The 14,351-nt window shown below is 49.8% G+C and overlaps 1 protein-coding gene and 1 long non-coding RNA gene across 4 annotated transcripts in view; one reads left to right on the top strand and one right to left on the bottom strand.

Moving 5' to 3' along the window:
* Nucleotides 1-4,848, top strand: part of LOC116535564 — a 6,729-nt gene extending 1,881 nt beyond the window's left edge. The window contains exons 2-3 of the long non-coding RNA XR_004262254.1: nucleotides 4,174-4,347; nucleotides 4,580-4,848. This is a non-coding gene — a long non-coding RNA (uncharacterized LOC116535564). The remainder of the gene's footprint in view (nucleotides 1-4,173; nucleotides 4,348-4,579) is intronic.
* KIAA1671 (KIAA1671 ortholog) overlaps nucleotides 1-14,351 on the bottom strand; it is a 252,820-nt gene that overhangs the window by 83,735 nt on the left and 154,734 nt on the right. The gene's annotated exons all lie outside the window — the stretch shown is intronic.

The raw sequence follows: 14,351 nt of genomic DNA, 5'->3' as shown, positions 1-14,351 counted from the left end.
CAGGTCTGATATGGTACCTGGCCCAGAGTTAAGGCTCTGTAAATATTTATTGTTCAGACACCAAGTCCACGATTGAAACCCAGGTCACTCCGAATGCATCCCATGTCCTTTCCACCATCACCTGACTTCAGTTTTGAACAAATATTTGTTTTCTAGACACTGGTCACAGAGCCTCACTTGAGAAAGTTTATCACAAAGAACTCTCTGGCAATGTGGCCGACAGATCTCTTTCTTGTCTACGTATTCCTACTCTTTACAGCTATTCATTCTCTCTCTCTCTCTTCCTTTTTTTCTTTTTGGATTCAGGATCTCACTCTGTTGCCCAGACTGGAGTGCAGTGGTGTGATCACAGCTCACTGCACCCTTGACCTCCCGGGCTCAAGCGATCCTCCCACCTCAGCCTCCCGAGTAGCTGGGACTACAGATATGTGCCACCACACTCAGCTAATTTTTTTGTGTGTTATTTTCGTAGAGATGGGGTTTCACCGTGTTGTGCAGGCTGGTCTCAAACCCCTAGACTCAAGCAATCCTCCTGCCTCGGCCTCCCAAAGTGCTGGGATTATAAGCATGAGCCACCGCATCCAGCCTCATTCATTCTTTCACTCATTCATTTAATAAAGGTTCAGAGGGTGCCTACTTTGAGCCAGGCACTGCATAGAGATTAAGAACAGACGCCTCATAGCCCACCAGGGGATGACAGTGGTGGCTAATATTTATTGAGAGGTAACTAAGTGTCTAACACTTTTCTAAGCATTCACAGTAATCAACTCATTAATTTTTTTGCATGAACCCATTTGACAAAAGAGGAGACTGAGGTCCATAGAGGTGAAATCATATACCAAGGTCATGCCTGACAGGCATCCTCCTAGATGACTCTCAATAATCCTTGCCCCCTTTTACTCATACCCTGTTATGGTCCCCTCCCACAATGAATGAAGGTTGGTTCATGTGCTTAGCAGAGTAGAAGAAGTGATGGGCTGGGCATGGTGGCCCACACTTCTAATCCCAGCACTTTGGGGAGGCCAAGGCGGGTGGATCACAAGGTCTGGAGTTCAAGACCAGCCTGGCCAAGATGGTGAAACCCCATTCCTACTAAAACTACAAAAATTAGCCAGTCACGGTGGCAGGTGCCTGTAATCCCAGCTACTCAGGAGGCTGAGGCAGGAGAATCACTTGAACCTGGGTGGCAGAGGTTGCAGTGAGCGGAGATCGTACCACTGCACTCCAGCATGGGCAACAGAGTGAGATTCTGTCTCCAAAAACAAAAAACAAAAAAAAAAAGGAAAGAAAAAAGAAAAAGTGATAGTGTACAACTTCTAAAGCTTGGTCATAAAAGGCACCATGATTTCCACCTAGTTCTCTGAGGTCATGCTGGGGAAAACCAGCCGCCATGTTGTGAGGATGCTCAAGCAGTCACACACAGAAACCCACATGGAGAGAATCTGAGGCCTCCAGCCAGCAGCTAGCACCGCTTGCCAGCCGTGTGAGTGAGCCAGTATGGAAGCCGATGTCCCATCTCTAGTCAAACCCTTAGCTGGCCAATATACTGAGCACAACCGCATAAGAAACTCCAAGTCAGGGTCACTCAGCCACACTGTTCCCAAATTCCTGGCCCACAGAAATCACAGAGATGCAAATGCCCAGAGGCAAGTAGGTACCTGGTCCATGAGAACACTGAAGGCTGAGGGGGAAGATGGGGGGACGGGGCAGCTTCCAAGAGGGGCAAGGGGCTCTGGGAGCAGCCTACATACCTTACGCTGATATATCCAGAGGCATTACCCCACCATGCAGGTTAGGAAACACACAGGGCCAGATTCCACTTCCACAGGTGCCTGGCTCGACCCTCCACCACATGCAGCCTCCTATGTCCCAGGACTTCTGGCACCCAAAGCGGGCCTCCAAAGTTTGCCCATTTTCCCCACACAGAGTGCCCATCGTGAGCACCGGGAAGGCCTCTTCATGGCCCTGCTCCCTCACCACACAGGCCAGGGACATCCAGGGTGGAAACAGGAACAGACCTGAGAAAGAGCCGAGTCCTCCCCGCTGGCCCCAGGAAAGTCACGCCAGAAATACTTAGATGGCTGGAATGGTACGCAGCTTTTTAACTGGCCATCTGGACACAGAGGTGGAAAATCCACTGCGGTCCTCACAAGGAAAAATGTTAAATCAAAGTAGAAAGTAAAACACCTTTAAAATGATCATACCCAGTGTTGTCAAGGTTGTGGCAGAACAGACACACATACCCACAGCAGCTGGAAATGCAAACCGGTATATACTTCCTGGAGGAATTTAACACCTAGATCAAAAGTCTTAAAACATAATGGCTCGCCAGTTAATGACATGCATATTGAAAGGTACAGCTGAAGTGTACTGATGTCTGTAATTTTTTTTTTTTTTTTTGAGATGGAGTCTTGCTCTGTCGCCCAGGCTAGAGTGTAGTGGCATGATCGTGGCTTATTGCAATCTCCGCCTCCCGGGTTCGGGCGATTCTCCTCCCTCAGCCTCCTGAGTAGCTGGGATTATAGGTGCGCACCACCATGCCTGGCTAATTTTTGTATTTTTAGCAGAGACAGGGTTTCACCATGTTGGTCAGGCTGGTCTCAAACTCCTGACCTCATGGTCTGCCCGCCTCAGCCTCCCAAAGTGCTGGGATTACAGGCATGAGCCACCACTCCAGGCCAATCAATAATTTATTTTAAAATGCACACACACACAAAAATGGAGTGCTGGGTAACGTGGCTCATGCCTGTAATCCCAGCTCTTTGGGAGCCCATGGTGAGAGGATTATTTGAACTCTGTAGTCCCAGCTACTCCAGAGGCTAAGGCATAAGGATTGCTTGAGCCCGGGAAGTTGAGGCTGCAGTGAGCTGTGATCACACCACTGCACTCTAGCCTGGGAAACGAGTGAGGCCCTGTCTCCCAAAAAAAAAAAAAAAAATGTGCCATGGATGGATGGCTGCATCTTTATAAAGCATCCATAGCAAAATGTTACAGAATCTAGCTGATGGGTGTGTTCCTACATAATTTTTCTATATGTTTGAACATTTTCATAATAAAAGGTTGGCGGTGGGCCGTGTCTAACTTTTGACCCAATAGCTGGTGATCCAATTCCACACACAGGAATTCCTTTGGAAATAACAATAATAATATACAAACATTTTGCTACAAGAATGCTCACCGCAGTCACATCGATAACGACGAAAAAGTGTAAGAACCTAATTGTTCAAAAAGGGACTTGCTCAGTGCTGTGTAAGCCACGCTGGCGCCAGAGGCAAAAGGAAAAAGATAAATAATACTGATCCTGTTTTTATTTACAGTTCTGATTCTTTTCTCATCATAAATTTTTGCATTAATTTTAATTTTTAAAAGACACAGTTAAAATATTATGTATAGTGATCACTGACTTTTCTTCATGTCCCCCAATTTTATGCCCTACGTAAGCATCTCACTTGCCTTATTCTAGACCCACCTCATCTTTGCTAAGTAAGTATAGTATCATGATTAAGGGTTTGGAGATCCAGCTATAGCTCATATTAGCTGTGTGGTAGTGAGCAAATTACTTGACTTCTCTGGTGTTCAGAGACGAAGTCATCAAATGCCATTATTTTCGTCAGTGCAGCTGGTACCTCCCCTGACTAAGATCCCCTTTTCTAGAAGGTGCACACACCATTCAGCTGTTGTAAATGCTGGTTACAAAAGGCTCTGAGCTCCACCCTCCTCTGGAGAACTGCCCTTACTGAAGGCTATGCCCAGATGCCCACGGCCAATGACTGACCAATACGGAACACAACCCCCAGGTCTCCCTGCCTCAAGGCGCCACCAACTCGGTGACGCAATTCACACCCATGGCACTGGGCTGAGGCTGGGGCTCAGCTGAAACCATGTCTGGACTTAGCTTTGTCCCCTGCCCCGGTCTGTTGCCCTTTTATCCTTACGGGTTTCACTTGAGAGCTTTCCCTCAATCAATCGCTGCACCAGAATCCTCATCAGCTCCTGCTTCTAAGGAACCTAACCAAAGACCACCACCACCATCACCACCATCACCACCGCTAACTGAGCGCTTAGTATGTGCCGGCATTGCACTGCATTACATTGCTGTATCACACCATCAGCCCCTCCCAACAAGGAACGGAGGCTGATACCATTAATATGATTATCACTCCCATTTTACAGATGGAAAAACTGTGGCAGAGAGAAGTGAAATGACCAACCCAAGGTCACACGGCTGTTAAGCAGTCGAATTTGGCATGCCCAGCCTCACACCTGTGACAAGCTCTATATCCTGGCCCTCACCAAATCAGTCTGGATGGCAGATGAGCACCTAGAAAAGCAGGGACCAAATGGCAGGTGGGATCACCCAGTTCTGCCTCCTTCCAGAAGCGGGAGAGGGGCACAGAAGTGAGCTACGAAGCCAGATGTCTGCTTGTTCCCTCCTGGCTTCCTTTAGGTACAGAGCGGTCTGCAAGTGTGACTATAAAAAGCTTCGCTTCCTGAAAACTGGGGCAGCACAAGCATCCCCCCCCCACCCCCCCACCCCCCGCAAGAGGACTTTTTCTGCAAAGTCTTCTGTTCTCTTCAGGAAACTCTTGGGATGTTTCTGGGCATCAAAAAAGAAAGAAAACCATCTCTTTCTTATATAATTAATCCAAAAAATGCTGGAGACGCTGCCGAGATCCAGGAAGCAAATGGGAATTTCATCTACAATGTGAGGTGAGACACAGAGATCGCCATTTCCAGATAAGCATGTGTGGTTTCACAAATCAGAAAATGGGCCAAGCGCGGTGGCTCACGCCCGGCATCCCAGAACTTTGGGAGGCTGAGGCAGGTGGATTGCCTGAGATCAGCAGTTTGAGACCAGCCTGGCTAGCATGGTGAAACCCCGTCTACTAAAAATACAAAAATGAGCTGGGTGTGATGGTGGGCGCCTGTAATCCCAGCTACTTAGGAGGCTGAGGCAGGAGAATTGCTTGAATCCAGGAGGTGGAGCTTGCAATGAGCTGAGAACAGGCCATTGCATTCTAGCCTGGGCAACAGAGCAAGACTCAGTCACACACCAAAAAAAAAAAAAAAAAAAGAAGAGAAGAAATCAGAGTATGTCAATCATTCATTCACTCAACAAACATTCCCTGGACAGTTACTTTCTGTAAGACAGTGTTGGGCCTGAGGGGACCTATAGCCTCTGAAGAGCTCAGTGTATCTATCTGATTCTTAGCCATTTAAGGTTGGAAGGTGTCCCCAAAGGCCATCTCAAATCTGAGGCTATCCCATTTTCGTCCCAAAATCTAACACAAACATGTATAATTTCAAGAATCTCTGGTCTGGTGGAAGAGAGAAATAGGAGGGAAAAAAAGAACAATTGCCAAGGGCTCTGATGAACAAGTGAATAACATGCTATAGAAACGTAATGGGGAGGGGGTGAGCCACAACCAAGAAATTCAAAGGTTGAGGAAAGAAGGTCACAGGGAAAATGATCACTTATTAAGGACTTACAATGAAAAGAGGGTTATCAGGGTGGGGTTTTGAAGGATGAACAGGAGTATTCCAAGAGGGCTGAAAGAGAGAGCAGCACATGGAAAGGCCAGGAAGTATGGGCACATTCAGTCTTGCCCTTGGAGTTTTGGACATGTGGGATCCCTGCCTATGGCTGCCTTCCCCTCCTCTCCCACCTCCAAGGTAACCTTCAGCTTTCCCCAAATCTCCTGCAGAAGGCTCATTTATACTACCCTCTTCACATCCTGCTTCCTAAAAGATCAGACATTCCAGGACTGTGCATCCTAGACCAAGAGGTACACTAATATTATGTTAATAAAGAAGGCTGGGGCTGGGCGCATTACATACCTGTAATCCCAGCACTTTGGGAGGCTGAGGCGGATGGATCACCTGAGGTCAGGAGTTCAAGACCATCCTAGCCAACATGGGAAAACCCCATCTGTACTAAAAATACAAAAATTAGCCAGGCTTGGTGGTGGGTGCCTATAATCCCAGCTACTCAGAAGGCTGAGACAGGAGGATCGCTTGAACCCGGAAGGTGGGCAGTGAGCCGAGATCGCATCACTGCACTCCAGCCTGCGAGACAGAGTAAGACTCCATCACAAAACAAAACAAACAGAAAAGAAGGGGTACAGTGGAAATAATAACAACCACTCATGAGGATTTACTGTGTACCAGGAAGTGGTTCTCGCACATCTTACCTCACTTAACCCTCAATGCGTCCGTCAAGCGTTGAGTCCTGTGAGTGATGATCCTCATTTTACAGAGGACAGTGCGGTATGAAGAGCCAAAGGGACTTGTCCACGGTCACTGAGCTGGCAAGAGGGCTCTGGGACTGGGACCCAGGCTTGTCTGATCCCAAAGCCTTTCACCCCCTCATCCTCTACACTTCTCTTGTCTCCCAGCCCTCTCGTGAGGCTCAGGAAAAGCCTTCTGAAGTCTTGCCCAGTTGCATTAGTTTTCCTTGCTCGTCGACTGGCCTGGAGACGAATTCCCAGGACTATGACTGGGAAGGCTGGCTCGCGAACTCAGCTTCAACCTCCTTTTTTTTTTTGCTCCCTTTCAGATGGAGCAACACCGTCAGGCAGAATGTAGCTGATGGCGCGGGGCTTCCGCCTAAGGCCTGCATCGCCTGAGGCATGGTTTTCTCGCCTTGTATGAAGCCCACCCCCTTCAAAAGGTTGTAACAACAACAACAACAACAAAATAAAAACTGAGATAATTTGTGCCCCTGGTACATAGTTAACACTCAATAAGGCCGGGCGTGGTGGTCACACCAGTCATCCCGGCACTTTGGTAGACTCGGGCGGGTGGATCACTTGAGGCCAGGAGTTCAATACCAGCCTGACCAACATGGCAAAACCCATATCTACTAAAAATACAAAAATTAGGCCAGGCACGGTGGCTCACGCCTGTAATCCCAGGACTCTGGGAGGCCGAGGTGGGTGGATCACGAGGTCAGGAGTTCAACACCAGCCTGGCCAAGATGGCGAAACCCCATCTCTACTAAAAATATAAAAATTAGCTGGGCATGGTGGTGGGTGCCTGTAATCCCAGCTACTTGGGAGGCTGGGGCAGGGAATTGCTTGAACCCGGAGGTGGAGATTGCAGTGAGCCGAGATCATGCCACTGTACTCCAGCCTGGGTGACAGAGCAAGACTCCATCTCAAAAATAAATAAATAAATAATACAAAAATTACCTTGAATGGTGGTGTGTGCCTGTAATCTCAGCTACTAGGGAGGCTGAGGCAGGAGCATTGCTTGAACCTCTAGGTGAAGGCTGCAGTGAACGGAGATTGCACCACTGCACTCCAGCCTAGGCGACAGAGCAAGACTCTATCTTGAAACAACAAGAAAAACATTCAATAAATGGTGACGACAAGGGATGATGGTTTTTCCGTTATAATTCCTATGATCTCACTGTTGAAATGAAGCACAGAACCCTAGACAGTCAGAGCCAGGACATCAGCAGGGTCCAACCTAGGCCAACCCTCCCACTTAATAAAGAAGCCCAAATGGCCGGGCGCGGTGGCTCAAGCCTGTAATCCCAGCACTTTGGGAGGCCGAGGCGGGTGGATCACGAGGTCGAGAGATCGAGACCATCCTGGTCAACATGGTGAAACCCCGTTTCTACTAAAACTACAAAAAAATTAGCTGGGCATGGTGGCGTGTGCCTGTAGTCCCAGCTACTCAGGAGGCTGAGGCAGGAGAATCACCTGAACCCAGGAGGCGGAGGTTGCGGTGAGCCGAGATGGCGCCATTGCACTCCAGCCTGGGCAACAAGAGCGAAACTCCGTCTCCAAAAAAAAAAAATAAAAAATAAAAATAATAAAAAAAAAAAAAAAAAAAGAAGCCCAAATCAAGGGCTGCCCTAAGGCCTCACAGTCCGTCGGCAGTGGGCGCCCTCACGGATATCTCCTAGGAATTGTGCCTGATCTGAACTTTGACAGCGTCTGCAGCCTCACGTATTACCTGTTTCCCCAGTCCTTTCTACCCTGGGCAAACTGGACAGATGTTCATCCGGGAATGTGCACACCATCTCTCATTCAGCCTTTCCACATGCTGTTCCCTCTGGCTAAGACACCCTTCCACCCCTTCCTCACTTGGCCAGCATCCAGTCCACCACAGCTCAGCTTCATACTCCCCTGTTTCCTTATGTCCATGGGGGCAGGGGGTACCTCTGGGCTCCCACCTTGCCTATGTAAACCCCACCGAATCACACAGTGTACCTGGCTGTTATCTGGTTTACCCAACAGTCTTTCCCTCTGGGTCCTGAACCCGTGGGCGACAGGGACGTGTCCTGTCCACCCTTGATACCCAACATCCTCAAGAGGATCTTATCACACCCACCGTGCGAAATGGAGGAATCACTGAGGCTTGAACCCAAGTCACAGAACTCCCAACATCCCTCTCGGGAGACTTGTTTCCAAGGCAACAGGGAAAAGAATTCAGATAAAAGACAAAAAAATAGAAATGACTTGCTTTTTACAAGTCAATCCCAGATTATTTATAAACTAAGCCCAAGAAGATTTCCTTGTGTTAATTTATCACATTCTTCTTCAAATAGTCATTTCAGTGACCTAAGATGTCTTTAATTAACCTTGTGACGAGCAAAAAACTAATCATCTGGCAAGGAAATTTTTCTAGAAACAGACAGAAACTCACCACTTTCCTTTATGAGGACCCACCCTCAGCTCAAGTAGAAAGCAGCGTTTTCCACGCTGTGGACAGTCTGCCATGTGGCCCCGCCTGGCATGGAGAAGCCAGTCTGTAATTACAGCCTGTCTTCCAAGAGCCAGGCATCTCCCAAGGCTGCACACCCTGGCCTTCTCCAAAATGGGAACAGGCAGGCAGAGGGCCCCCCACCTAACTCCCCTGCCTGACTTAACTCACTGGACCACCCAGCGGTTCTGGGGTAACCAGTCCCTGGGCAGGAGTAGGGGCGCTCTGCTCGTGTCTTTCACCACCCCGCCTGGGGCTAGACAACGCGTTTCTTTCCACCAGAGCAGCTGAAGTTCCACATTTTTGGCTCAGCTAGCAAAACAAAGCAAGATGTTCTTGGGAAACAACAAATGAGAACCGGGATGAGGGACACGTGACCTCCTCTGTGAAATGTATTTCTGACCAGTGAGTTTGCTCTCCTTGGCTGAACTGCCCCCTACGCAACGCTCCAAGATTGTAAAGGTCTCCATGAGCATCCTAAAGGACTGAAAGGAGAAGGCCTTTCTATCTTTCTTTCCTTCCTCCCTCCCTCCCGTCCTTCTGACTTCAACCAGCTCTTTCTTGAGTGCCTACTTCTTGAACCAGGCACTGCAGCAGAGAAGGCAGAGACCCAATCCCTAGCCTGTGCAACTGTTTGACTTGGCGTTTGGGGTGAGTGAGCACAGTCACACCTCACGGGAGCTCTCACTCACCAATGGCCTGCTATGCGCCCTACTGCCTTCTTGACAGGTATAATCCAGGAAGGGTGTAATCTCCATTGTACAGATGGGACAACAGAGGCTATGAACAATGACGTCACTAGTCCAAGTCATGCATCTGCTATGTGTAGAGCTGTGTGACACCACCTATGGCTGGGTGGAACTCAAAACCTGTGGCCTTAACCACCGCGCCACCCTGCCCCTGGGAACACCCCCGTTTGTGTCAGCTGGATTATAGGGTGCAGAAGATGTGGTCACGAGAGGGAAGACCTTACCCTGTGTTCCTCCTTCCCTCCGCTCCATTTTGCTTTCTCCTACTTGCACTTAGATTGGCCGTGAACCCCGACTGAAGCCTGATGGTGAAAAACACAAGGTTTGCCAGCATGGCTTTGGGGACCCCCTCCCATACTCCGTTCTGATGAAACTTCAACAACATTGACAGCTCCATGACCAGCAGGTCTGGGTGGCCGTGGAGGGCACCTTGTATGCCCTCCTGCCCAGGCTGAATGGAGAAGAGGAGCCAGGCTCTGCCCACACCACTGTGGGGTCCCAGACAGTGCTCCCCTCCTCTCTGGGCCTTGATTCCCCAAGGGGGCTATCCAGGAAGACCACAGGAGAGACCAGCTCGAAACCCCTGGCCTTCCTCTGCAAGGCCACCAGACAGAGTTACAAATACTGTGTGGCCCGGGGCCCTTCCACAGCCGTCTCCTGCCTTAGCTGCCTCCTTTTGCAGATGGAAATCATGATACCTACCTCCCAAGTATTGGTGCAAGCCAAGAGCACACAGCAGACCCCTAGCAACAGGTACAGATATTCCAATGGGGAGTGCCCCACTGGAATCCACCATTGGAATGAGTGTGGCTTAAATAGTCACATTTTGAAAAACAAACTTAAAAAGAGAAATGCTCCCTTCCCCAAGCTAAATCCACACTCGTCCAAAGGCTGCTCTAATAGGGTACATATTTCCTAAGAGCTGACAGGACATATTATGTGTGCCAGGCCCCACATCATCTCATGTCATCCTCGCAAGCACAGTTTAGGGCAGGGCTCCAAAGTCTGACTGCCTGGCCCTCCAGCTCCTTGCTGTGTGACCCTGGGCAAGTAGCGTACCTTACCTGAGCTTCACCTTCTTTGCCTTTAAAAAGGAAGAAAAACAGTAGCCTTCTATACCAGGTGGTGGTAGCATTATATGCTCTGACCAACTCATGGGAACAAAACAAGTATCCCCATTGTACAGAGGAGGAAACTGAGGCGGAGAGCGACGGCTGCTGTGTAGCAGCTTAGTGGCAAAGTCTGACTTGGAGGCCTGCACTCTGAACCACCCCCTTAGCAGCTTTGGCTCCCTGGGCAAGGGAACAGTGGCACCACGCCCCACCCCCATTATTTCTATCACTCATCTGGGCGGCCGCCCCTCTCTCATCTCACAGCTGCTGTGAGGAATGGTCTGGCTGTGGAGCAGTCTCCACCCAGGAGTGCTTTCTCCTGACCCGGCTGGAGGTCTGTTCTCACATGCCTTGCTTCTCTGAACGCAGAGAGCCTCTCCTTTGCGCCGCCCACGCCGTTCCAGGAGCCACGCTGGGGTGGGCGGGGAGGGCAGAAAATGGGGCAGCCAGGCAGCCTTGGCATCTTGACAAAGGGGTGTGGAATGTGCATTGTACCCCAAAGACAGGCTGCCACAGGTCCCCGTGGCAGCCTGTCTTTGGGGTACAATGCACATTCCACAGCCTCAGAGTCCTAGACCTTGGGATAGCCTGGATTTCATCTCTTCCAGAACCCCCGGCATCAGGGCAATCAAAGCAAACCCCCCAGCCCCCCCCCCAGTCACCTCCTGCTGCAAAGGCTACCTCCCTCAGTAACCCAGAGCTGCCTGCAGATCCTACGCAGCCTTGATGCTTCTTGTTTTTTCTTTTCTTTTCTTTTGAAATGGAGTCGCACTCTGTTTCCCAGGCTGGAGTGCAATGGCACAATCTTGGCTCACTGCAACCTCTGCCTCCCAGGTTCAAGCGATTCTCCTGCCTCACCCTCACAAGTAGCTGGGATTACAGGCACCTGCCACCACATCCAGCTAATTTTTTGTATCTTTAGTAGAGATGGGGTTTCACCATGTTGGCCAGGCTGATCTTCAACTCCTGACCTTGTGATCCGCCCGCCCCGGTCTCCCAAAGTGCTGGGATTACAGGTGTGAGCCACTACGCCCGGCCAATGCTTCTCATCTAGGGAAGGAAAGGGGAGAGAGATGCAGGGAGGGAAGGGGAGGGATGGAAGAACTACTCTTCTATTTGCAATGCAATGCCTTCTCTTCCCCGCCCCTTTCTCTAGCCAATTTCTGCTTTGTGCTCATGTCCCACCTCCAGGAAGCCTTCTCTGCTGCTTTGCCCTCCAAGTAAAGCACCTTCTCTGCTCCTCAGCTCCTGGGCTTCTTACATCACAGTGTTCCTTTTGCTACTTTCTAAGTGTCAATTTCCACAACCCTCTGCCTACCAAATCCTGGTCAATGGGACCTGGGGGAAAGTCTGCCGGGTGGACTATGGGGAGAAGTCTTCCAGTGACGCACCTCTTCCCTGGTGGGATGTCGTCCAGGCTCCCAAGGATGGGTGGAACTGTGGCAGCCATTTGGGGACCATGAGGGAATAAGATGCAGAGAAGAGCAAAGGAGGATGGGAAGAGTGTGGGTGGATCTGCGCATCCAGGACTTGGAAAACTTCCTGTAAAGGGCCACATAGTAAATATTTCAGGCTTTGCAAGTCCCGTGCAGTCTCTGTCATACCTTCTTAGTGTTTTGGGTGGTTTTTGGTTTCTTTTTTTTTTTTTTTGAGACGGAGTTTCGCTCTTGTTACCCAGGCTGGAGTGCAATGGCGCAATCTTGGCTCACCGCAACCTCCGCCTCCCGGGTTCAGGCAATTCTCCTGCCTCAGCCTCCTGAGTAGCTGGGATTACAGGCACGTGCCACCATGCCCAGCTAATTTTTTGTATTTTTAGTAGAGACGGGGTTTCACCATGTTGACCAGGATGGTCTCGATCCCTTGACCTCGTGATCCACCCGCCTCGGCCTCCCACAGTGCTGGGATTACAGGCTTCAGCCACCGCGCCCGGCCAGTTTTTGGTTTCTTTTGCAACCTTTTAAAAACACAAAATTCATTCTCGATTCACAGGCCGTAGTTTGCTGAACCCCACACTAACGCTCCCTTTCCAACTGGTGAACTTATTGTCAGACCCATTTTTATGGGGTCTTTGTTACCTTCAGCGTCTCCGCTGATGGAACGACAGCATCGCACCAAATGACGACGGTGAGAATATGAAGCAACCACGCCGCTCGCACCCTGAGGTTGGGGGTGCAACACGCTGCAAACGCTTTGAAAGAGTTTGGCAGTTTCTTAACAAGTTTAACGTACACCTACCGTAGGATCTGACCATTTCACTCACAGGTGTTTACCCAAGAGAAACGAAAGCATTTGCCCACACAAAGACTGGGACAGGGATGTTCACAGCAGATTCACTCATCATAGCTCTCAACTGGAATCAACTCAAATGTCGGTCAGCAAGTGAATGGATGAACACACTGGCACATCCACGCCATGGAAAAGCGCGCCGATAAAGGGAACGAGTTATTGATATGCACCTCAACGTGGATGAGTCTCAAAATAATTATGCTGAGTGAGAGACACCGATGAAGAACAGCGTGGAGTGCATGACCCCATTCACGTGCGAGTCTACAACACACAAACCAATCTACGATGTCAGAAAGCAAGTGGTGGCTTCTTCAGGACAGGGCTGGAAAGAGGGACGGATTCCAAAGAGACAGGAGCAGGCCTCAGGGAGTGAGGAATGTGTTCATTATTTTCACTGGCGTTATGATTCCTCGGGAATACACGTACGTCAAAACTCATCAGATTATACACTTGAAATATGTAGTTTATTGTATGTCAATTACGGTTTTTCAGAACGGTTAAAAAATAGTAATGGTGTTGGATCTTGTAATAGGCAGAACTTTGAGGGTAAAGCGCACAGGATGGGAATGTCTTAGACAAATGGGAAACACCCAAAGACTAGCAGAGAGGCAGCAGGGAGAAAGGACGGAAGCCTGAGAAGCCGGGGGCCCCACAAGGCCTTGTGTGTCTTGGGTGACCGCTAAGACCACCTCTGTCTACTCTAACGTAGCCGAGGACAAGTGAGACCAGGCTCCTGGATGTCTTTATTTGGTGGACGGGCACAGAGAGGCAGCCCTTGGAGACGGCCCATGGACAAGCGGCTGTGACTGCCACCCCAGCCCCAGTGGGGCGGAGGAGTCTCAAGGCCCCGTGCGGGCTGTGCACAAGCCCTTTCTGGAGTTCTCAGATGCTGGAGTTGGTGTGTCAGGTTCGCCATGTACGCTGCAGATGGTCTCTCATCTGACAAGGCCGGGGACACACAACAGAATTCCCCGGGAGCTCGAGGCTTATTCTCCCCCCCCATCACAGAGAGGACAGGAAGAACTCCCAGCTCAGCTCCCCAACGGCCATCTGCGGCAGGCAGGGAACACGTCTGGCTCCGCAGCTCCAAATCCTGCCTTTCCGTCTGATCCCAGGGACAGTGCGACTGTGGGCAGGCCCAGCAGAAAACCCAGGCTTCCTCCATTGGGTGCTGCACCTTCAAAGAAATGTTCTGTGTTGGCTAGAGAAGAACGGGACCAGACACAAGGGAGGAAAATGCCCAAGGCTAACTAGAACGGTGAGGTCGTGCTAAGTCAGAAAGGATCAGGAAACAGACAGAACCAGGAAAAGGAGAAAAACGAGGTTCCACAAGACTGGGCACATGGAGACGAGTCTGGGGGATTTACCAGTCATCGGTATTCCTGTAGCTTATCATTTACATGTTTCTTGATGTTCTTTTAGAGATGCAAATCAACATTAGCATTTGCCATTTTTATTGGTTTTTTTTTTTTTTTTTTGGCTCCTGGATGCT

The sequence above is a fragment of the Sapajus apella genome, unplaced genomic scaffold (assembly GCF_009761245.1).
Source record: "Sapajus apella isolate SASKATOON/1434 unplaced genomic scaffold, GSC_monkey_1.0 scaffold95, whole genome shotgun sequence".
Lineage (NCBI taxonomy): Eukaryota > Metazoa > Chordata > Mammalia > Primates > Cebidae > Sapajus > Sapajus apella.
The sequence above is the reverse complement of the archived record's forward strand: the minus strand, read 5'-3'. Positions and strand labels throughout refer to the sequence as shown.